Genomic DNA, 22,547 nt, shown 5'->3' with positions numbered 1-22,547 from the left:
GCTCAAAACCTTCGCGGGAACAGTGTCTATTCCCCTACACATTCCCCCCTTACTATTTACACGTAAACAGTGTCTAACAAATCCTATTAACATCACACACCGGATGACAATATAATAGAGGTTGTATTTCCAGTCCCAGATTAATATGGAAATGTAGAGTTTAGCTATCGACCAGTACAAAAAAAGGAAAAATATTGTCAGGAGTGGGATTCGAACCCACGCCCTCAGAGAGGACCAGAATTCTTCTGACCTGCGTCGTACAGGTAAGGTATTCCCTTGAGTCTGTGCGCCTTAGACCGCTCGGCCATCCTGCCACACAGTCGGCAGCTCAATGGGGGAGGCCATAAATTTACCTTCAGTATCCAGAGTCTCCTTTACTCGCTTTTGTGACTGTAGTGGTCCTCCTCTGCGGTGTAGTTGATAGTGTGCTTAGCTGGCACCCCCAGAGGTCCGGGTAGTATTCCCGGCTCTGCTACGAAATTTGAAAAGTGTTACGAGGCCTGGAACTGGGTCCACTCAGCCCCGGGAGGTCAACTACTTAGAGGTGGGTTCGATTCCAACCTCAGCCATCCCGGAAGTGGTTTTCCAGGATTTTCCCACTTCTCCTCCAGGCAAATGCCGGCATGGTACCTAACTTAAGGCCACGACCGTTTCCTCCCCTCTATCATTTCTAATCTTCCAATCCCCCATCAACACAGCAGGTGAGGACGTCTGCGCGAGGTACTGACCATCCTCCCCAGTTGAATCCTCCGAACCAATGTCTGAAGCTCCAGAACACTGCCCTTGAGGTGGTAGAGGTGAGAGCGCTTGCTGAGTCCGAGAAAAAAACCAACCCTGGAGGGTAAGCAGATTAGATGAGAAAGAAAAATGTGCATAGACAGAATAGTAAAGAGAACTCTAGCGGCGCTTGTCGGAATTATCTCGAGGATAAGTTTAGAGTGCTGTATTTCCAGGCCTTTGTATCTCGTAGGCAACGCTCCAGATAAGAATTACTTCCAGGTAGCCGCGGATATAGTTCAAGCTGCTTCTGAAGTTGTTAATAGTAGCGAGTGATAACAATACTGATCAGCTTAAAATCTGGGGACATTACAGCGGCGTATTGGGTCCGTGGGGGTGTAAAATTTCTGGTATTGTGCCCAGAAAACTTGTTTGAATTGATGATAAGTCCAGTGTCATGGAAGCTACTGTCGCGAACAGAATGAAACGTCACTTGATGGGTCGCAGAGCGGCACTGCAACGGTTGTTTCCTTGTAATTATTTCGTTTCGTGGTTCAACAGTTGTGTCTCCGAACTGTTAATAATAAAACGCTTGTTTTTATGAGTGCCAGGTCTAATACCTGGTAGACGGTTGAGAAACATCCGTGACTCCGTGGTGCAACGGTAGCGCGTCTGACTCCAGATCAGAAGGTTGCGTGTTCGAATCACGTCGGGGTCAATGAACTTTTGTAAGTGTTTATTGGTGTATCATATCCGTAGATATCTGAAAGTAGATATACGCTAAAGGAGGGGAGAGAATTCTATGATATAATAATAGTCCTGTTCTACAATCGTAAATGAGTTATTCTTCCGAGAACATGGTGGCGTATTTTCTGGAAAGATATAGATGCATAGTGCAACTGATCTGCGACATCGTTCCAAATGTAATTTACGCACATTTGGAGGAAATTCAATGAACTAGTGCGGCTAGTCTAGTATTGTTGCTCAAAACTTTCGCGGGAACAGTGTCTATTCCCCTACACATTCCCCCCTTACTATTTACACGTAAACAGTGTCTATCAAATCCTATTAACATCACACACCGGATGACAATAAAATAGAGGTTGTATTTCCAGTCCCAGATTAATATGGAAATGTAGAGTTTAGCTATCGACCAGTACCAAAAAAGGACAAATTTTGTCAGGAGTGGGACTCGAACCCACGTCCTCAGAGAGGACCAGAATTCTTCTGACCTGCGTCGTACAAGCAAGGTATTCCCTTGAGTCTGGCGCCTTAGACCGCTCGGCCATCCTGACACGGAGCCGTCCGCTCAATGGAGGAAGCCATAAATTTACCTTCAGTATCCAGAGTCTCCTTTACTCGCTTTTGTGACTGTAGTGGTCCTCCTCTGCGGTGCAGTGGATAGTGTGATTAGCAGCCACCCCCGAAGCCCGGGTTGGATTCCTGGCTCTGCTACTAAATTTGAAAAGTGTTACGAGGGCTGGAACGGGGTCCACTCAGCCCCGGGTGGTCAACTACTTAGAGGTGTGTTCGATTCCCACCTCAGCCATCTGGAAGTGGTTTTCCAGGATTGTCCCCCTTCTCCTCGATGCAAATGCCGGCATGGTACCTAACTTAAGGCCACGACCGTTTCCTTCCCTCTATCCCTTCTAATCTTCCAATCCCCCATCAACACAGCAGGTGAGGACGCCTGCGCGAGGTACTGACCATCCTCCCCAGTTGAATCCTCCGAACCAATGTCTGAAGCTCCAGAACACTGCCCTTTACGTGGTAGAGGTGAGAGCGCTTGCTGAGTCCGAGAGAAAAACCAACCCTGGAGGGTAAGCAGATTAGATGAGAAAGAAAAATGTGCATAGACAGAATAGTAAAGGGAACTATAGCGGCGCTTGTCGGAATTATCTCGAGGATAAGTTTAGAGTGCTGTATTTCCAGGCCTTTTGTATCTCGTAGGCAACGCTCCGGATAAGAATTACTTCCAGGTAGCCGCGGATATAGTTCAAGCTGCTTCTGAAGTTGTTAATAGTGGCGAGTGATAACAATACTGATCAGCTTAAAATCTGGGGACATTACAGCGGCGTATTGGGTCCGTGGGGGTGTAAAATTTCTGGTATTGTGCCCAGAAAACTCGTTTGAATTGATGATAAGTCCAGTGTCATGGAAGCTACTGTCGCGAACAGAATGAAACGTCACTTGATGGGTGGCAGAGCGGCACTGCAACGGTTGTTTCCTTGTAATTATTTCGTTTCGTGGTACAACAGTTGTGTCTCCGAACTGTTAATATTAAAACGCTTGAATTTATGAGTGCCAGGTCTAGTACCTGGTAGACGGTTGAGGAACATCCGTGACTCCGTGGCGCAACGGTAGCGCGTCTGACTCCAGAACAGAAGGTTGCGTGTTCGAATCACGTCGGCGTCAAGGAACTTTTGTATGTGTTTATTGGTTTATCATATCCGTAGATCTCTGAAAGTAGATATACGCTAAAGGAGGGGAGAGAATTCTATGATATAATAATAGTCCTGTTCTACAATCCTAAATGAGTTATTCTTAGGAGAAGATGGTGGCGTATTTTCTGTTAAGATGTACATGAATAGTGTAACTGATCTGCGACATCGTTCCAAATGTAATTTACGCACATTTGGAGGAAATTCAAAGAACTAGTGCGGCTAGTCTAGCATTGTTGCTCAAAACCTTCGCGGGAACAGTGTCTATTCCCCTACACATTCCCCCCTTACTATTTACACGTAAACAGTGTCTAACAAATCCTATTAACATCACACACCGGATGACAATATAATAGAGGTTGTATTTCCAGTCCCAGATTAATATGGAAATGTAGAGTTTAGCTATCGACCAGTACAAAAAAAGGAAAAATATTGTCAGGAGTGGGATTCGAACCCACGCCCTCAGAGAGGACCAGAATTCTTCTGACCTGCGTCGTACAGGTAAGGTATTCCCTTGAGTCTGTGCGCCTTAGACCGCTCGGCCATCCTGCCACACAGTCGGCAGCTCAATGGGGGAGGCCATAAATTTACCTTCAGTATCCAGAGTCTCCTTTACTCGCTTTTGTGACTGTAGTGGTCCGCCTCTGCGGTGTAGTTGATAGTGTGCTTAGCTGGCACCCCCAGAGGTCCGGGTAGTATTCCCGGCTCTGCTACGAAATTTGAAAAGTGTTACGAGGCCTGGAACTGGGTCCACTCAGCCCCGGGAGGTCAACTACTTAGAGGTGGGTTCGATTCCAACCTCAGCCATCCCGGAAGTGGTTTTCCAGGATTTTCCCACTTCTCCTCCAGGCAAATGCCGGCATGGTACCTAACTTAAGGCCACGACCGTTTCCTCCCCTCTATCATTTCTAATCTTCCAATCCCCCATCAACACAGCAGGTGAGGACGTCTGCGCGAGGTACTGACCATCCTCCCCAGTTGAATCCTCCGAACCAATGTCTGAAGCTCCAGAACACTGCCCTTGAGGTGGTAGAGGTGAGAGCGCTTGCTGAGTCCGAGAAAAAAACCAACCCTGGAGGGTAAGCAGATTAGATGAGAAAGAAAAATGTGCATAGACAGAATAGTAAAGAGAACTCTAGCGGCGCTTGTCGGAATTATCTCGAGGATAAGTTTAGAGTGCTGTATTTCCAGGCCTTTGTATCTCGTAGGCAACGCTCCAGATAAGAATTACTTCCAGGTAGCCGCGGATATAGTTCAAGCTGCTTCTGAAGTTGTTAATAGTAGCGAGTGATAACAATACTGATCAGCTTAAAATCTGGGGACATTACAGCGGCGTATTGGGTCCGTGGGGGTGTAAAATTTCTGGTATTGTGCCCAGAAAACTTGTTTGAATTGATGATAAGTCCAGTGTCATGGAAGCTACTGTCGCGAACAGAATGAAACGTCACTTGATGGGTCGCAGAGCGGCACTGCAACGGTTGTTTCCTTGTAATTATTTCGTTTCGTGGTACAACAGTTGTGTCTCCGAACTGTAATAATAAAACGCTTGTTTTTATGAGTGTCAGGTCTAATACCTGGTAGACGGTTGATAAACATCCGTGACTCCGAGGCGCAACGGTAGCGCGTCTGACTCCAGATCAGAAGGTTGCGTGTTCGAATCACGTCGGGGTCAATGAACTTTTGTAAGTGTTTATTGGTGTATCATATCCGTAGATCTCTGAGAGTAGATATACGCTAAAGGAGGGGAGAGAATTCTATGATATAATAATAGTCCTGTTCTACAATCCTAAATGAGTTATTCTTCCGAGAACACGGTGGCGTATTTTCTGGAAAGATATAGATGCATAGTGCAACTGATCTGCGACATCGTTCCAAATGTAATTTACGCACATTTGGAGGAAATTCAATGAACTAGTGCGGCTAGTCTAGTATTGTTGCTCAAAACTTTCGCGAGAACAGTGTCTATTCCCCTACACATTCACCCCTTACTATTTACACGTAAACAGTGTCTAACTAATCCTATTAACATCACACACCGGATGACAATATAATAGAGGTTGTATTTCCAGTCCCAGATTAATATGGAAATGTAGAGTTTAGCTATCGACCAGTACCAATGAAGGAAAAATTTGGTCAGGAGTGGGATTCGAACCCACGCCCTCAGAGAGGACCAGATTTCTTCGGACCTGCGTCGTACAGGCAAGGTATTCCCTTGAGTCTGGCGCCTTAGACCGCTCGGCCATCCTGACACGGAGCCGTCTGCTCAATGGAGGAGGCCATAAATTTTCCTTCAGTATCCAGAGTCTCCTTGACTCGCTTTTGTGACTCTAGTGGTCCTCCTCTGCGGTGTAGTTGATAGTGTGATTAGCTGGCACCCCCAGAGGTCCGGGTTGGATTCCCGGCTCTGCTACTAAATTTGAAAAGTGTTACGAGGGCTGGAACGGGGTCCACTCAGCCCCGGGTGGTCAACTAAGTAGAGGTGTGTTCGATTCCCACCTCAGCCATGTGGAAGTGGTTTTCCAGGATTGTCCCCCTTCTCCTCGAGGCAAATGCCGGCATGGTACCTAACTTAAGGCCACGACCGTTTCCTTCCCTCTATCCCTCCTAATCTTCCAATCCCCCACAAACACAGCAGCTGAGGACGCCTGCGCGAGGTACTGACCGTCCTACCCAGTTGAATCCTACTACATAATGTCTGAAGCTCCAGAACACTGCCCTTGAGGCGGTAGAGGTGAGAGCACTTGATGAGTTCGAGGGAAAAACCAACCCTGGAGTGTAAGCAGATTAGATAAAAAAGAAAAAAAGTGCATAGACAGAATAGTAAAGAGAACTCTAGCGGCGCTTGTCGGAAGTATCTCGAGGACAAGTTTAGAGTGTTGTATTTCCAGGCCTTGTGTATCTCGTAGGCAACGCTCCAGATAAGTATCACTTCCAGGAAGACGTGGATATAGTTCTAGCAGCTTCTGAATTTGTTAATAATAGCGAGTGTTAACAATACTAATCAGCTTACAATCTGGGGACATTACAGCGGCGTACTGGGTCCTTGGGGATGTAAGTTTCTGGTATTGTGCCCAGAAAACACGTTTGAATTGATGATAAGTCCAGTGTCATGGAAGCTACAGTCGCGAACAGAATGAAACGTCACTTGATGGGTCGCAGAGCGGCACTGCAACGGTTGTTTCCTTGTAATTATTTCGTTTCGTGGTACAACAGTTGTGTCTCCGAACTGTTAATATTAAAACGCTTGAATTTATGAGTGCCAGGTCTAGTACCTGGTAGACGGTTGAGGAACATCCGTGACTCCGTGGCGCAACGGTAGCGCGTCTGACTCCAGAACAGAAGGTTGCGTGTTCGAATCACGTCGGGGTCAAGGAACTTTTGTAAGTGTTTATTGGTTTATCATATCCGTAGATCTCTGAAAGTAGATATACGCTAAAGGAGGCGAGAGAATTCTATGATATAATAATAGTCCTGTTCTACAATCCTAAATGAGTTATTCTTAGGAGAAGATGGTGGCGTATTTTCTGTTAAGATGTAGATGAATAGTGTAACTGATCTGCGACATCGTTCCAAATGTAATTTACGCACATTTGGAGGAAATTCAAAGAACTAGTGCGGCTAGTCTAGCATTGTTGCTCAAAACCTTCGCGGGAACAGTGTCTATTCCCCTACACATTCCCCCCTTACTATTTACACGTAAACAGTGTCTAACAAATCCTATTAACATCACACACCGGATGACAATATAATAGAGGTTGTATTTCCAGTCCCAGATTAATATGGAAATGTAGAGTTTAGCTATCGACCAGTACAAAAAAAGGAAAAATATTGTCAGGAGTGGGATTCGAACCCACGCCCTCAGAGAGGACCAGAATTCTTCTGACCTGCGTCGTACAGGTAAGGTATTCCCTTGAGTCTGTGCGCCTTAGACCGCTCGGCCATCCTGCCACACAGTCGGCAGCTCAATGGGGGAGGCCATAAATTTACCTTCAGTATCCAGAGTCTCCTTTACTCGCTTTTGTGACTGTAGTGGTCCTCCTCTGCGGTGTAGTTGATAGTGTGCTTAGCTGGCACCCCCAGAGGTCCGGGTAGTATTCCCGGCTCTGCTACGAAATTTGAAAAGTGTTACGAGGCCTGGAACTGGGTCCACTCAGCCCCGGGAGGTCAACTACTTAGAGGTGGGTTCGATTCCAACCTCAGCCATCCCGGAAGTGGTTTTCCAGGATTTTCCCACTTCTCCTCCAGGCAAATGCCGGCATGGTACCTAACTTAAGGCCACGACCGTTTCCTCCCCTCTATCATTTCTAATCTTCCAATCCCCCATCAACACAGCAGGTGAGGACGTCTGCGCGAGGTACTGACCATCCTCCCCAGTTGAATCCTCCGAACCAATGTCTGAAGCTCCAGAACACTGCCCTTGAGGTGGTAGAGGTGAGAGCGCTTGCTGAGTCCGAGAAAAAAACCAACCCTGGAGGGTAAGCAGATTAGATGAGAAAGAAAAATGTGCATAGACAGAATAGTAAAGAGAACTCTAGCGGCGCTTGTCGGAATTATCTCGAGGATAAGTTTAGAGTGCTGTATTTCCAGGCCTTTGTATCTCGTAGGCAACGCTCCAGATAAGAATTACTTCCAGGTAGCCGCGGATATAGTTCAAGCTGCTTCTGAAGTTGTTAATAGTAGCGAGTGATAACAATACTGATCAGCTTAAAATCTGGGGACATTACAGCGGCGTATTGGGTCCGTGGGGGTGTAAAATTTCTGGTATTGTGCCCAGAAAACTTGTTTGAATTGATGATAAGTCCAGTGTCATGGAAGCTACTGTCGCGAACAGAATGAAACGTCACTTGATGGGTCGCAGAGCGGCACTGCAACGGTTGTTTCCTTGTAATTATTTCGTTTCGTGGTTCAACAGTTGTGTCTCCGAACTGTTAATAATAAAACGCTTGTTTTTATGAGTGCCAGGTCTAATACCTGGTAGACGGTTGAGAAACATCCGTGACTCCGTGGTGCAACGGTAGCGCGTCTGACTCCAGATCAGAAGGTTGCGTGTTCGAATCACGTCGGGGTCAATGAACTTTTGTAAGTGTTTATTGGTGTATCATATCCGTAGATATCTGAAAGTAGATATACGCTAAAGGAGGGGAGAGAATTCTATGATATAATAATAGTCCTGTTCTACAATCGTAAATGAGTTATTCTTCCGAGAACATGGTGGCGTATTTTCTGGAAAGATATAGATGCATAGTGCAACTGATCTGCGACATCGTTCCAAATGTAATTTACGCACATTTGGAGGAAATTCAATGAACTAGTGCGGCTAGTCTAGTATTGTTGCTCAAAACTTTCGCGGGAACAGTGTCTATTCCCCTACACATTCCCCCCTTACTATTTACACGTAAACAGTGTCTATCAAATCCTATTAACATCACACACCGGATGACAATAAAATAGAGGTTGTATTTCCAGTCCCAGATTAATATGGAAATGTAGAGTTTAGCTATCGACCAGTACCAAAAAAGGACAAATTTTGTCAGGAGTGGGACTCGAACCCACGTCCTCAGAGAGGACCAGAATTCTTCTGACCTGCGTCGTACAAGCAAGGTATTCCCTTGAGTCTGGCGCCTTAGACCGCTCGGCCATCCTGACACGGAGCCGTCCGCTCAATGGAGGAAGCCATAAATTTACCTTCAGTATCCAGAGTCTCCTTTACTCGCTTTTGTGACTGTAGTCGTCCTCCTCTGCGGTGCAGTGGATAGTGTGATTAGCAGCCACCCCCGAAGCCCGGGTTGGATTCCTGGCTCTGCTACTAAATTTGAAAAGTGTTACGAGGGCTGGAACGGGGTCCACTCAGCCCCGGGTGGTCAACTACTTAGAGGTGTGTTCGATTCCCACCTCAGCCATCTGGAAGTGGTTTTCCAGGATTGTCCCCCTTCTCCTCGATGCAAATGCCGGCATGGTACCTAACTTAAGGCCACGACCGTTTCCTTCCCTCTATCCCTTCTAATCTTCCAATCCCCCATCAACACAGCAGGTGAGGACGCCTGCGCGAGGTACTGACCATCCTCCCCAGTTGAATCCTCCGAACCAATGTCTGAAGCTCCAGAACACTGCCCTTTACGTGGTAGAGGTGAGAGCGCTTGCTGAGTCCGAGAGAAAAACCAACCCTGGAGGGTAAGCAGATTAGATGAGAAAGAAAAATGTGCATAGACAGAATAGTAAAGGGAACTATAGCGGCGCTTGTCGGAATTATCTCGAGGATAAGTTTAGAGTGCTGTATTTCCAGGCCTTTTGTATCTCGTAGGCAACGCTCCGGATAAGAATTACTTCCAGGTAGCCGCGGATATAGTTCAAGCTGCTTCTGAAGTTGTTAATAGTGGCGAGTGATAACAATACTGATCAGCTTAAAATCTGGGGACATTACAGCGGCGTATTGGGTCCGTGGGGGTGTAAAATTTCTGGTATTGTGCCCAGAAAACTCGTTTGAATTGATGATAAGTCCAGTGTCATGGAAGCTACTGTCGCGAACAGAATGAAACGTCACTTGATGGGTGGCAGAGCGGCACTGCAACGGTTGTTTCCTTGTAATTATTTCGTTTCGTGGTACAACAGTTGCGTTTCCGAACTGTTAATAATAAAACGCTTGTTTTTATGAGTGCCAGCTCTAATACCTCGTAGACGGTTGAGAAACATCCGTGACTGCGTGGCGCAACGGTAGCGCGTCTGACTCCAGATCAGAAGGTTGCGTGTTCAAGGAACTTTTGTAAGTGTTTATTGGTGTATCATATCCGTAGATCTCTGAAAGTAGATATACGCTAAAGGAGGGGAGAGAATTCTATGATATAATAATAGTCCTGTTCTACAATCCTAAATGAGTTATTCTTCCGAGAACATGGTGGCGTATTTTCTGTAAAGATATAGATGCATATTGCAACTGATCTGCGACATCGTTCCAAATGTAATTTACGCACATTTGGAGGAAATTCAATGAACTAGTGCGGCTAGTCTAGTATTGTTGCTCAAAACCTTCGCGGGAACAGTGTCTATTCCCCTACACATTCCCCCCTTACTATTCACACGTAAACAGTGTCTAACAAATCCTATTAACATCACACACCGGATGACAATATAATAGAGGTTGTATTTCCAGTCCCAGATTAATATGGAAATGTAGAGTTTAGCTATCGACCAGTACCAATGAAGTAAAAATTTTGTCAGGAGTGGGATTCGAACCCACGCCCTCAGAGAGGACCAGAATTCTTCGGACCTGCGTCGTACAGGCAAGGTATTCCCTTGAGTCTGGCGCCTTAGACCGCTCGGCCATCCTGACAAGGAGCCGTCTGCTCAATGGAGGAGGCCATAAATTTTCCTTCAGTATCCAGAGTCTCCTTGACTCGCTTTTGTGACTCTAGTGGTCCTCCTCTGCGGTGCAGTGGATAGTGTGATTAGCAGCAACCCCCGAGGACCGGGTTGGATTCCCGGCTCTGCTACTAAATTTGAAAAGTGTTACGAAGGCTGGAACGGGGTCCACTCAGCCCCGGGAGGTCAACTACTTAGAGGTGGGTTCGATTCCGACCTCAGCCATCCCGGAAGTGGTTTTCCAGGATTGTCCCCCTTCTCCTCGAGGCAAATGCCGGCATGGTACCTAACTTAAGGCCACGACCGTTTCCTTCCCTCTATCCCTCCTAATCTTCCAATCCCCCACAAACACAGCAGCTGAGGACGCCTGCGCGAGGTACTGACCGTCCTACCCTGTTGAATCCTACTACATAATGTCTGAAGCTCCAGAACACTGCCCTTGAGGCGGTAGAGGTGAGAGCGCTTGATGAGTTCGGGGGAAAAACCAACCCTGGAGTGTAAGCAGATTAGATAAAAAAGAAAAAAGTGCATAGACAGAATAGTAAAGAGAACTATAGCGGCGCTTGTCGGAAGTATCTCGAGGACAAGTTTAGAGTGTTGTATTTCCAGGCCTTGTGTATCTCGTAGGCAACGCTCCAGATAAGTATCACTTCCAGGAAGACGTGGATATAGTTCTAGCAGCTTCTGAATTTGTTAATAATAGCGAGTGTTAACAATACTGATCAGCTTACAATCTGGGGTCATTACAGCGGCGTACTGGGTCCTTGGGGATGTAAGTTTCTGGTATTGTGCCCAGAAAACACGTTTGAATTGATGATAAGTCCAGTGTCATGGAAGCTACAGTCGCGAACAGAATGAAACGTCACTTGATGGGTCGCAGAGCGGCACTGCAACGGTTGTTTCCTTGTAATTATTTCGTTTCGTGGTACAACAGTTGTGTCTCCGAACTGTTAATATTAAAACGCTTGAATTTATGAGTGCCAGGTCTAGTACCTGGTAGACGGTTGAGAAACATCCGTGACTCCGTGGCGCAACGGTAGCGCGTCTGACTCCAGAAGAGAAGGTTGCGTGTTCGAATCACGTCGGGGTCAAGGAACTTTTGTAAGTGTTTATTGGTGTATCATATCCGTAGATCTCTGAAAGTAGATATACGCTAAAGGAGGGGAGAGAATTCTATGATATAATAATAGTCCTGTTCTACAATCCTAAATGAGTTATTCTTAGGAGAAGATGGTGGCGTATTTTCTGTTAAGATGTAGATGAACAGTGTAACTGATCTGCGACATCGTTCCAAATGTAATTTACGCACATTTGGAGGAAATTCAATGTACTAGTGCGGCTAGTCTAGCATTGTTGCTTTTTTTTTTTCAAAATGGCGCCCGGTAATGACGACGTAGTGTTTTATTCTCCGAGTAAATTAACCGTAAAATGTGACGAAAAGTGCGGAAAATGTCGAAAATTAGTGAAAAATGGAATGTTGTGTGATTCATGTGATCGATGGTGGCATTATAAGTGCGGAAATTGCCCTAGAGACGTAAAAACTAATGAAAATGTTGACTGGATTTGTGAGCAGTGTGTTCGGAATGTTGTTGTTGGGGACGGCGTTGACGAAGCACCGAAAACAGTCGATGAGGAATATAAAAGTGCATTAGAAATTATAAACATTCTAAAAAAGGACAATGAGACTCTTAAAGTTGAAAATCAAGAATTAAAAGAAAGACTGCGATCGCGAGAATTTGGTACTGACCATTCATCGAGTGATATACCGGTACAAGTAACAAACTCGAGCACGTGGTGTCAAGTAGTTCGTGGATGGCCGGCTAAGAAGAAATCTACAACTGAATTTCCGGAAATAAACATTAGAAATAGGTTTTCTGCCCTAAATAATTTAATCCTGGAAGAAAGTGATCGCGCGCGTGAAACCAAATCATCGCGATCCGTTGCCGTGCCGAGTTTGAAATTTAGGCCTAGAATTCAGATTCAAGACCCAGTTAGGCCTAAATCAGCGAAGGTAGCTGTGTTTGGTGATAGCCAAGGAAGGGGAATTGCGGGAGTGATTAACGACGAGAATATAGCAGCAACCGGAGAAATATATCCAGGAGCTTCTATCAGCAGTGTTGTGGAAAACGTAGAAGCAGCAACTAGGAACTTCGGGAGCGGCGATGCAGTGCTTATCATCGGTGGGACGAACGACGTAGCTCGCGACGACGCCAAGAATGTAAGATCACAACTTAAACATACACTAGGGAAGCTGACCCACACTAACGTTTTTGTAGTGAACGTGCCCCACAGGCATGATTTGAGTAGAGATTCATGTGTGAACATTGAAGTGGACAAGGTCAATACAGATATTGTTAAAATTTGTAAACATTTTCGGAATACTCAGGTTATTGAATGCAGCAGTTTTGAGAGATACTGTTATACAAAACATGGCCTCCATCTAAACAATTCAGGTAAACGAAAGATAGGAAATATTGTTCTAGATTTTATTAATCTTAAGATATGTACTGTAAAACAGGCAACTCCCTTGAGTTATAATACTGACCAGGAAAACTAGCAGAAAGAGCCAGCTATACTTCAAGCTGGCTCAATCAACTAGAAAAAGAAACTCAGGATAGTAAGGAATTTCAAGTTACCCAATTGCAACAGTCAAGTTTTAGGGAGGAAGGGGGTCTGAGATTGCTCTTGGTAAACTGTCAAAGTGTAGTAAATAAACAATTAAAATTCGGTACATTGATGGAATCTTATGAGACTGATGTGGTGATAGGAGTGGAATCGTGGTTGAAAGAAGGGGTGGGTAATAGAGAAGTATTTCCAGAAGGGTACACAGTCTATCGTAGAGACCGAGGAGATAAAAAGGGAGGGGGGGTGTTTATTCTGGTGAAGGAAACTTACTGTTCACATGAATGGTTTACCGATGAAAGGGATGAAATATTAGGGATAAAATTAGTTTGTGATAATATGAAGGAGGTGGGAATTATAGGAACATACAGGCCTGGAAGAGAGGAAAGAGACATGGAAATCTTTGAAAAAATAATAGATTATACTTGTAAAAACAATAACAATGATATGGTAATAATTGGGGGAGATCTAAATTTGCCTGAGGTTGAATGGAAAGGAGCTGCAAGTGAAGCCCATGAACAGAAACTGGCAAATAAGTTAATTTGGGAGGGAGGATTTACACAAGTAGTACAAGAACCGACTCGTCTCAATAACTTACTAGATGTATTCTTGGTTAAACCATGGGAAATTGTTGATAAAACTGAGGTAATTGAAGGAATAGGAGACCATAAGGCTGTAATAATGGATGTAGGACTCGTACCAAAAAGGCTTAATAAGAGGGTTACACAAGACAAGAAATTGTACAGAAAAACTAAAGTTGATGAATTTGGGACTTACCTTAACTCACAGTTCAGTTGTTGGATAAGTGAAGGGAGTAACGTGGATACACTTTGGGCTAAATTTAAAGGAATTATTTGGGAAGGAGAGAAGAGATTTGTACCTGTTAAGAAGGGTAAAATGACCTCAGACCCTGTTTATTATACAAGGGAAATAAGAAAATTAAAAAGAAAATGTAGAATAGTAAACAGGAAAATCAAAGAGGGTAGGGAGAGTAGAGAAACTAGAAAACAGCTAATGAGGGAACTGAATAGAGCGAAAAAGGAAGCAAAAGAGAATTATATGAATGGCATACTTCAAGAGGGTAATGACCACAAAGGGAAATGGAAAAAGCTGTATTCATATATCAGGAATCAAAAAGGAAAAGGAATCCAAATTCCTACAATGGTGGGAGAAGGGGGTGAACACTATTTAACAGATACTGAGAAAGCAAACCTATTTAGTAGGGAATTTAGAGATTCAGTAGATGATTGTCAAGAGTTGGAAACCGAAACAGAAGATAGAGAGGGAGAGAGACAGAGGGAAACAAGAAGCTTCTCATTCACAAACGAAGATATTTTCAGAGAAATCCAACTGCTTCAGCAAGGAAAAGCAGCAGGGAGTGATCAAATTACTGGGGAGGTATTAAAGACAATGGGGTGGTACATAGTGCCTTATTTAAAATTTCTCTTTGACTATGTCATAAATAATAGTGTAATACCAAAGGAATGGAAGGAATCTGTAATAATACCAATTTATAAAGGAAAGGGTGATAAAAGGAAACCAGAGAACTACAGACCAATCAGCCTGACCAGTATAGTTTGTAAAATTCTGGAGAGTTTAATATCGAAGTACATCAGAGGGATATGTGATGATAAAAATTGGTTCATGAGGAGCCAGTATGGATTTAGAAAGAAATTTTCTTGTGAGGCACAACTGGTGGGATTTCAGCAGGACATATCAGATCAGTTGGATTCAGGAGGCCAGTTAGATTGCATAGCCATAGATCTTTCCAAAGCCTTTGATAGAGTGGAACATGGAATATTATTAAAGAAATTGGAGGGAATAGGATTGGACGTAAGGGTTACACGTTGGATAAAAGCATTTCTAAATTCAAGGGTTCAGAAAGTCAAAGTAGGAAATAATGTATCTCAGGAAGAGAAAGTTTGGAAGGGAATTGCACAGGGTAGTATAATCGGTCCGTTACTTTTCTTAATATACGCAAATGATTTAGGGAACAATATAACATCAAAAATAAGATTGTATGCAGATGACATAATTGTTTATAGAGAAATAAACAACATTGAGGATTGTTCAGAATTACAAAGGGACCTTGAAAGTATCCAACAATGGGTTGAAGAAAATAATATGAAGGTTAATGGAGGCAAATCAACTGTTACAACTTTTACAAACAGGAGCTTTAAAACTGAATTTGAATATACTTTGGATGAGGTAGTTATCCCAAAAGATGGCAAGAGCAAATACTTAGGTGTGAGATTTGAAAGTAATTTGCACTGGAAGGGTCATATTGATGACATTGTTGGGAAAGCATACAGATCATTACAAGTCATAATGAGGCTACTTAAAGGATGCAACAAAGAATTAAAAGAAAAAAGTTACTTGAGTATGGTTCGTCCATTATTGGAATATGCAAACAGTGTTTGGGATCCTCACCAAGAATACCTAATAAAAGAAATAGATAGTGTGCAGAGGAAAGCAGCAAGATTTGTAACAGGGGATTTCAGGAGAAAGAGTAGTGTATCAGAAATGTTAAAGGAACTTGGGTGGGAAACTTTAAGTAAGAGAAGGGAGAAAACTAGACTTACAGGATTATATAGAGCCTATACAGGAGAAGAAGCATGGGGAGATATCCGTGAGAGGCTTCAGTTGGAAAATAATTATATTGGCAGGACTGACCACAAATATAAAATTAGAAGGAATTTTAGCAGAAGCGATTGGGGTAAATTTTCATTCATTGGGAAGGGCGTGAAGGAGTGGAACAGTTTACCAGGGGTAGTGTTTGATCCTTTTCCAAAATCTGTACAGATATTCAAGAAGAGAATAAACAGCAACAGAGAAAATAAATGAAATGTTAGAGGGCATTCGACCAGTGCAGGTTATTGTATATAAAAAAATGTGTGTGAATAAATTAATTCCATCCCCTGGTCTAAGGAGTTTGGACAGCCAAAGTAGGGGACTGCCTGTAGGGGTGAAGTACAGTGGGGACTTCGAGGGCCCTGGGACCGCTACGGTAGCTGTGAAGGCCCTTCAGGAACTCTGAAAAGTGGTGGCAAAAGGGGCTCTGGTTAAGACGCAGCAGGTCGTTATGCTACTTAGGATCCAGAACGGGTAAAAAAAAAAAAAGTAAATAAATAAATGCAATGTAAATATTAATGCTATACCAGTTGTATAGTATCATTTGAAGTAATTCCACATACTGTATATCAGTTGACTATATTTGTAAGTAGGACAGGATATATTATAAGTAGAATTTTGTAAACAATATAAATTTATTAAGGATGAGCTGTGTGTTTAATAGAAAACATTGTTAGCGTAAATTGTATAATATTGTATTATAGGAAAAATTTTCTTCTCTTGTTAATTTAATATTTAGTGCTTGACAATATATGTATTTTAGTGTACCATTTGCCACCGAGGTAGACACCTCATTTGCAAATAAAGAGATTTTGATTTGATTTGAAAACCGTCGCGGGAACAGTGTCTATTCCCCTACACATTCCCCCCTTACTATTTACACGTAAACAGTGTCTAACAAATCCTATTAACATCACACACCGGATGACAATATAATAGAGGTTGTATTTCCAGTCCCAGATTAATATGGAAATGTAGAGTTTAGCTATCGACCAGTACAAAAAAAGGAAAAATATTGTCAGGAGCGGGATTCGAACCCACGCCCTCAGAGAGGACCAGAATTCTTCTGACCTGCGTCGTACAGGTAAGGTATTCCCTTGAGTCTGGCGCCTTAGACCGCTCGGCCATCCTGCCACACAGTCGGCAGCTCAATGGGGGAGGCCATAAATTTACCTTCAGTATCCAGAGTCTCCTTTATTCGCTTTTGTGACTGTAGTGGTCCTCCTCTGCGGTGTAGTTGATAGTGTGCTTATCTGGCACCCCCAGAGGTCCGGGTAGTATTCCCGGCTCTGCTACGAAATTTGAAAAGTGTTACGAGGCCTGGAACTGGGTCCACTCAGCCCCGGGAGGTCAACTACTTAGAGGTGGGTTCGATTCCAACCTCAGCCATCCCGGAAGTGGTTTTCCAGGATTTTCCCACTTCTCCTCCAGGCAAATGCCGGCATGGTACCTAACTTAAGGCCACGACCGTTTCCTTCCCTCTATCCATCCTAATCTTCCAATCCCCCACCAACACAGCAGCTGAGGACGCCTTCGCGAGGTACTGACCGTCCTACCCAGTTGAATCCTAATACCCAATGTCTGAAGCTCCAGAACACTGCCCTTGAGGCGGTAGAGGTGATATCGCTTGATGAGTTCGAGGGAACAACCAACCCTGGAGTGTAAGCAGATTAAATGAGAAAGAAAAAAAGTGCATAGACAGAATAGTAAAGAGAACTCTAGTGGCGCTTGTCGGAAGTATCTCGAGGACAAGTTTAGAGTGTTGTATTTCCAGGCCTTGTCTATCTCGTAGGCAACGCTCCAGATAAGTATCACTTCCAGGAAGACGCGGATATAGTCCAAGCAGTTTCTGAAGTTGTTAATAATAGCGAGTGTTAACAATACTGATCAGCTTAAAATCTGGGGACATTACAGCGGCGTATTGGGTCCTTGGGGATGTAAATTTCTGGTATTGTGCCCAGAAAACACGTTTGAATTGATGATAAGTCCAGTGTCATGGAAGCTACTGTCGCGAACAGAATGAAGCGTCACTTGATGGGTGGCAGAGCAGCACTGCATCGGATGTTTCCTTGTAATTATTTCGTTTCGTGGTACAACAGTTGTGTCTCCGAACTGTTAATAATAAAACGCTTGAATTTATGAGTGCCAGGTCTAATACCTGGTAGACGGTTGAGAAACATCCGTGACTCCGTGGTGCAACGGTAGCGCGTCTGACTCCAGATCAGAGGGTTGCGTGTTCGAATCACGTCGGGATCATGGAACTTTTGTAAGTGTTTATTGGTGTATCATATCCGTAGATCTCTGAAAGTAGATATACCTTAAAGGAGGGGAGAGAATTCTATGATATAATAATAGTCATGTTCTACAATCCTAAATGAGTTATTCTTCCGAGAAGATGGTTGCGTATTTTCTGTAAAGATATAGATGCATAGTGCAACTGATTTGCGACATTGTTCCAAATGTAATTTACGCACATTTGGAGGAAATTCAATGAACTAGTGCGGCTAGTCTAGTATTGTTGCTCAAAACCTTCGCGGGAACAGTGTCTATTCCCCTACACATTCCCCCCTTACTATTTACACGTAAACAGTGTCTAACAAATCCTATTAACATCACACACCGGATGACAATAAAATAGAGGTTGTATTTCCAGTCCCAGATTAATATGGAAATGTAGAGTTTAGCTATCGACCAGTACCAAAAAAGGAAAAATATTGTCAGGAGTGTGATTCGAACCCACGCCCTCAGAGAGGGCCAGAATTCTTCTGACCTGCGTCGTAAAGGCGAGGTATTCCCTTGAGTCTGGCGCCTTAGACCGCTCGGCCATCCTGACACACAGCCGTCCGCTCAATGGGGGAGGCCATAAATTTACCTTCAGTATCCAGGGTCTCCTTTACTCGCTTTTGTGACTGTAGTGGTCCTCCTCTGCGGTGCAGTGGATAGTGTGATTAGCAGCCACCCCCGAGGCCCGGGTTGGATTCCTGGCTCTGCTACTAAATTTGAAAAGTGTTACAAGGGCTGGAACGGGGTCCACTCAGCCCCGGGTGGTCAACTAAGTAGAGGTGTGTTCGATTCCCACCTCAGCCATCTGGAAGTGGTTTTCCAGGATTGTCCCCCCTTCTCCTCGAGGCAAATGCCGGCATGGTACCTAACTTAAGGCCACGACCGTTTCCTTCCCTCTATCCCTTCTAATCTTCCAATCCCACATCAACACAGCAGGTGAGGACGCCTGCGCGAGGTACTGACCATCCTCCCCAGTTGAATCCTCCGACCCAATGTCTGAAGCTCCAGAACACTGCCATTGAGGTGGTAGAGGTGAGAGCGCTTGCTGAGTCCGAGGGAAAAACCAACCCTGGAGGGTAAGCAGATTAGATGAGAAAGAAAAAGTGCATAGACAGAATAGTGAAGAGAACTCTAGCGGCGCTTGTCGGAATTATCTCGAGGACAAGTTTAGAGTGCTGTATTTTGTATCTCGTAGGCAACGCTCCAGATAAGAATTACTTCCAGGAAGCCGCGGATATAGTTCAAGCTGCTTCTGAAGTTGTTAATAGTAGCGAGTGATAACAATACTGATCAGCTTAAAATCTGGGGACATTACAGCGGCGTATTGGGTCCTTGGGGATGTAAAATTTCTGGTATTGTGCCCAGAAAACTCGTTTGAATTGATGATAAGTCCAGTGTCATGGAAGCTACTGTCGCGAACAGAATGAAACGTCACTTGATGGGTGGCAGAGCGGCACTGCAACGGTTGTTTCCTTGTAATTATTTCGTTTCGTGGTACAACAGTTGTGTCTCCGAACTGTTAATAATAAAACGTTTGAATTTATGAGTGCCAGGTCTAATACCTCGTAGACGGTTGATAAACAACCGTGACTCCGTGGCGCAACGGTAGCGCGTCTGACTCCTGATCAGAAGGTTGCGTGTTCGAATCACGCCTGGGTCAAGGAAGTTTTGTAATTGTTTATCGGTGTATCATATTCATAGATCTCTGAAAGTAGAAATACGCTAAAGGAGGGGATTGAATTCTATGATATAATAATAGTCCTGTTGTACAATCCTAAATGAGTTATTCTTCCGAGGAGATGGTGGCGTATTTTCTGTAAGGATGTAGATGCATAGTGTAACTGATCTGCGACATCGTTCCAAATGTAATTTACGCACATTTGGAGGAAATTCAATGAACTAGTGCGTCTAGTCTATAGTAATCGCCGCGTAAGGAAATACCCCAGAAAGTAAATATCGCCGCCCGATGCTTTTGTTTTCTCTTTTTTGTAATGGCTGATCACTGCTGCCAACCTGCCTGGTTACATATTAAAATCACCAGACATAACCATAACAAACTAACCTCAATGTAAACACCGATAATGAATGTGTCCCTACCCTAGTAAATGCTAAAAGTTAAGATGAAATAAATCAAGATATTCATAATTAAGTCGGTTTCCACGCTCAATGAGGAATTAAGGAAATAAACACACTTTCTCACTCAAATTAATGTTGCATGTATCTGTCTTTATTTTGATATACAGTAGGCGTACTAACCATATCCTTGAAAAGAGGGGCGTGTTAAACGATACAATTTATTTAATAAATCTTTGCAGTGTGATTTTCGAAAGTTCCAGACATCCAATGACTTCCCTTTCTTTTGCGCGAACATTTCCTTCTCTCTTCAATACCGGTAACCAGTAAGGAGAGAGATTACTGGGCATATTTTCAGCCTGCAGGCTGGTTATATCTTCAGGCTTACCAGGAAACATATAGGAATACTAATGTGCCAAGCTCCGTGAACGGAATTTAGGTCAGCTTTCAAGTTCACTGGGGATTTGAAAATAATAATGTAATAAGTTGTACTGCCAAAAAATGTCGTCCCGCAAGAGTTATTTCATGTACCGGTAGATCTAGACATGACACTGGCGTATTTGAGCACTTTCAAATACCGCCGGACTCGAACCCACCATATAAGAACACTAATGTGCCAAGCTACGTGAACGGAAATTAGGTCAGCTTTCAAGCTCACTGCAGAATTGAATATTACTTCTACTATCTACTTCTATCGTTTTCACATACGCCGAGGTGCCAGTATTTCGTCCCACAAGAGTTCTTTATGTACCGGTAGATCTAGACATGAGGCTGGCGTATTTGAGCACTTTCAAATACCGTCTAACTCGAATCCGCCAACCTGAGCTAGTCATACATTCTCTCCTTCACTTGCTTAAATTAATTTTAAAAAATCCTGCCTTTATTCTGATGTACGCATTACTATAACTGCATTGTTAAAGGAAGGTTGGTCGTCGCCATAAGATCTATCTGTGTCGGAGCGACGTAAAAGCAACTAGCAAAAAAAAAGAAAAAGGAAGGGGGGAGGGAATATAGATTGTATAATTCATTGCGATTTCTGCAAGTTCAAGGACTTACCACATAAGACATATCTGTCCTTCCTTTCAATAATAATGCTAACAGCTTTACATCCCACTAAGTACTTTTACGGCATTTGGCATTTGAAAAATATTTTCAGCTTACAAGCTGGTGTATCTCAAGCTTACAACATTACAGAAACCAATGTACAGGAGCACTATGAGTCAAACAACATTACCAGATTTTTACATATACATTGCCTTAAATCACATGAAGACAGGTTGTGAGGCAAGAATGGGATAGGGAAGAGGGCTAAGATTTCAAACGTTTAAAATGTACATAAGCGTACAGACACAGCACTAGCCTGAAATGAAAATGACGGGCGAAAAAAAAACTTCAGACGTGCCGAGTGTGGGGTTCAAATCCATCACCATCTCCTGATACCAAGCTCACAGCAATGTGATCAAACTGCACAGCCAGTTCACTCAGTTTCCTATGACGCGTAATAGGCCTACCACATGGGCGACCCACTTACCTGTATATGGATCTTCAGTTCTTCAATTATACATGTATGCAAAAACATTATGCACCTTAGTAAAAGGTTGGTTCTCTGATTGGTGCACGTATAACAAATATGTTTGGGAAGAAATACTTTTATTTTATATTTATTTATATCATAAAGAAGTAATGTTGTCATAGCAAAAAGAATACGCAACGAAAAAATGAATTCAAAGAGATAAACATTATGTATTAAATATTAGTTTATTTACATGTTAAGCGATATGTAGCAGTAATAATAATAACAACAAACATGTGCAATATGGAAAAAGGAAATAAATAGAAGTAAATATAAATATAATTTACAACATTTAGAGCCATTCCATGGTCACTGAATTACAAAGCACGGGTATGAATAAACAAACATAATAAACATGAATACTAATATTTAAAAAGCAAAAAGCAAAGTCATCTCCGTACAAACCATGAAAGCGATTGGAAGGGTGGAAGGTGAAGGCTTCCACTATCCATAACGTTGGCACTCGGTGGAGTGGAGTGGTTAGTTCTACGCATGCCGCCCTTGCCCCCCAGTAGTTAACCTGGTACTCGTTTATCATACGCAAAACATTCCTTCCAAATTACGTTAAACCCTGTCACTCATTATTATTATTATTATTATTATTATTATTATTATTATTATTATTATTATTATTATTATTATTATTAAATTGCAAATGGGAAATATCCCGGTGGCAACGGTCACTTACAGTAATGTAATAATAAAGTAAAGTTAACATAATTACCCAACAACAACAAACAAAAAACAAACAAACAAGCAAAGAACAAGAGTACAAGAAGCAGATATATGGAAGGAAAATATTGCAAGCATTACTGCTAGTTTAATATTCTAAATCGAGCAACATCATATAC

The 22,547-nt window shown here is 43.2% G+C and overlaps 17 non-coding genes across 17 annotated transcripts; 8 read left to right on the top strand and 9 right to left on the bottom strand.

The window, feature by feature from the left end:
* Window positions 1-195: 195 nt before the first annotated feature.
* TRNAL-CAA (transfer RNA leucine (anticodon CAA)) lies at window positions 196-314 on the bottom strand. The gene is made up of 2 exons: window positions 276-314; window positions 196-230 (listed from the first exon to the last, which is right to left on the bottom strand). It is a non-coding gene; the product is annotated as a tRNA-Leu (tRNA).
* Window positions 315-1,363: 1,049 nt separating this feature from the next.
* Window positions 1,364-1,435, top strand: TRNAW-CCA (transfer RNA tryptophan (anticodon CCA)). Its single transcript has one exon. It is a non-coding gene; the product is annotated as a tRNA-Trp (tRNA).
* Window positions 1,436-1,894: 459 nt separating this feature from the next.
* Window positions 1,895-2,012, bottom strand: TRNAL-CAA (transfer RNA leucine (anticodon CAA)). The gene is made up of 2 exons: window positions 1,975-2,012; window positions 1,895-1,939 (listed from the first exon to the last, which is right to left on the bottom strand). It is a non-coding gene; the product is annotated as a tRNA-Leu (tRNA).
* A 1,048-nt stretch (window positions 2,013-3,060) lies between these two features.
* Window positions 3,061-3,132, top strand: TRNAW-CCA (transfer RNA tryptophan (anticodon CCA)). The gene has a single exon. It is a non-coding gene; the product is annotated as a tRNA-Trp (tRNA).
* A 459-nt stretch (window positions 3,133-3,591) lies between these two features.
* TRNAL-CAA (transfer RNA leucine (anticodon CAA)) lies at window positions 3,592-3,710 on the bottom strand. Its single transcript has 2 exons — window positions 3,672-3,710; window positions 3,592-3,626 (listed from the first exon to the last, which is right to left on the bottom strand). It is a non-coding gene; the product is annotated as a tRNA-Leu (tRNA).
* Window positions 3,711-4,758: 1,048 nt separating this feature from the next.
* Window positions 4,759-4,830, top strand: TRNAW-CCA (transfer RNA tryptophan (anticodon CCA)). The gene has a single exon. It is a non-coding gene; the product is annotated as a tRNA-Trp (tRNA).
* Window positions 4,831-5,289: 459 nt separating this feature from the next.
* On the bottom strand, window positions 5,290-5,407 carry TRNAL-CAA (transfer RNA leucine (anticodon CAA)). Its single transcript has 2 exons — window positions 5,370-5,407; window positions 5,290-5,334 (listed from the first exon to the last, which is right to left on the bottom strand). It is a non-coding gene; the product is annotated as a tRNA-Leu (tRNA).
* Window positions 5,408-6,456: 1,049 nt separating this feature from the next.
* Window positions 6,457-6,528, top strand: TRNAW-CCA (transfer RNA tryptophan (anticodon CCA)). Its single transcript has one exon. It is a non-coding gene; the product is annotated as a tRNA-Trp (tRNA).
* A 459-nt stretch (window positions 6,529-6,987) lies between these two features.
* On the bottom strand, window positions 6,988-7,106 carry TRNAL-CAA (transfer RNA leucine (anticodon CAA)). The gene is made up of 2 exons: window positions 7,068-7,106; window positions 6,988-7,022 (listed from the first exon to the last, which is right to left on the bottom strand). It is a non-coding gene; the product is annotated as a tRNA-Leu (tRNA).
* A 1,049-nt stretch (window positions 7,107-8,155) lies between these two features.
* Window positions 8,156-8,227, top strand: TRNAW-CCA (transfer RNA tryptophan (anticodon CCA)). Its single transcript has one exon. It is a non-coding gene; the product is annotated as a tRNA-Trp (tRNA).
* A 459-nt stretch (window positions 8,228-8,686) lies between these two features.
* TRNAL-CAA (transfer RNA leucine (anticodon CAA)) lies at window positions 8,687-8,804 on the bottom strand. Its single transcript has 2 exons — window positions 8,767-8,804; window positions 8,687-8,731 (listed from the first exon to the last, which is right to left on the bottom strand). It is a non-coding gene; the product is annotated as a tRNA-Leu (tRNA).
* A 1,563-nt stretch (window positions 8,805-10,367) lies between these two features.
* TRNAL-CAA (transfer RNA leucine (anticodon CAA)) lies at window positions 10,368-10,485 on the bottom strand. Its single transcript has 2 exons — window positions 10,448-10,485; window positions 10,368-10,412 (listed from the first exon to the last, which is right to left on the bottom strand). It is a non-coding gene; the product is annotated as a tRNA-Leu (tRNA).
* Window positions 10,486-11,533: 1,048 nt separating this feature from the next.
* On the top strand, window positions 11,534-11,605 carry TRNAW-CCA (transfer RNA tryptophan (anticodon CCA)). Its single transcript has one exon. It is a non-coding gene; the product is annotated as a tRNA-Trp (tRNA).
* A 5,178-nt stretch (window positions 11,606-16,783) lies between these two features.
* On the bottom strand, window positions 16,784-16,901 carry TRNAL-CAA (transfer RNA leucine (anticodon CAA)). Its single transcript has 2 exons — window positions 16,864-16,901; window positions 16,784-16,828 (listed from the first exon to the last, which is right to left on the bottom strand). It is a non-coding gene; the product is annotated as a tRNA-Leu (tRNA).
* A 1,050-nt stretch (window positions 16,902-17,951) lies between these two features.
* Window positions 17,952-18,023, top strand: TRNAW-CCA (transfer RNA tryptophan (anticodon CCA)). The gene has a single exon. It is a non-coding gene; the product is annotated as a tRNA-Trp (tRNA).
* A 459-nt stretch (window positions 18,024-18,482) lies between these two features.
* TRNAL-CAA (transfer RNA leucine (anticodon CAA)) lies at window positions 18,483-18,600 on the bottom strand. Its single transcript has 2 exons — window positions 18,563-18,600; window positions 18,483-18,527 (listed from the first exon to the last, which is right to left on the bottom strand). It is a non-coding gene; the product is annotated as a tRNA-Leu (tRNA).
* A 1,038-nt stretch (window positions 18,601-19,638) lies between these two features.
* Window positions 19,639-19,710, top strand: TRNAR-CCU (transfer RNA tryptophan (anticodon CCA)). Its single transcript has one exon. It is a non-coding gene; the product is annotated as a tRNA-Arg (tRNA).
* The last annotated feature ends 2,837 nt before the right edge of the window (window positions 19,711-22,547 follow it).

This window comes from Anabrus simplex, chromosome 3 (genome assembly GCF_040414725.1).
Source record: "Anabrus simplex isolate iqAnaSimp1 chromosome 3, ASM4041472v1, whole genome shotgun sequence".
In the NCBI taxonomy this organism is placed as follows: Eukaryota; Metazoa; Arthropoda; class Insecta; order Orthoptera; family Tettigoniidae; genus Anabrus; species Anabrus simplex.
Note: the sequence above shows the minus strand (reverse complement) of the source record. Positions and strands in the feature narration are given on the sequence as shown.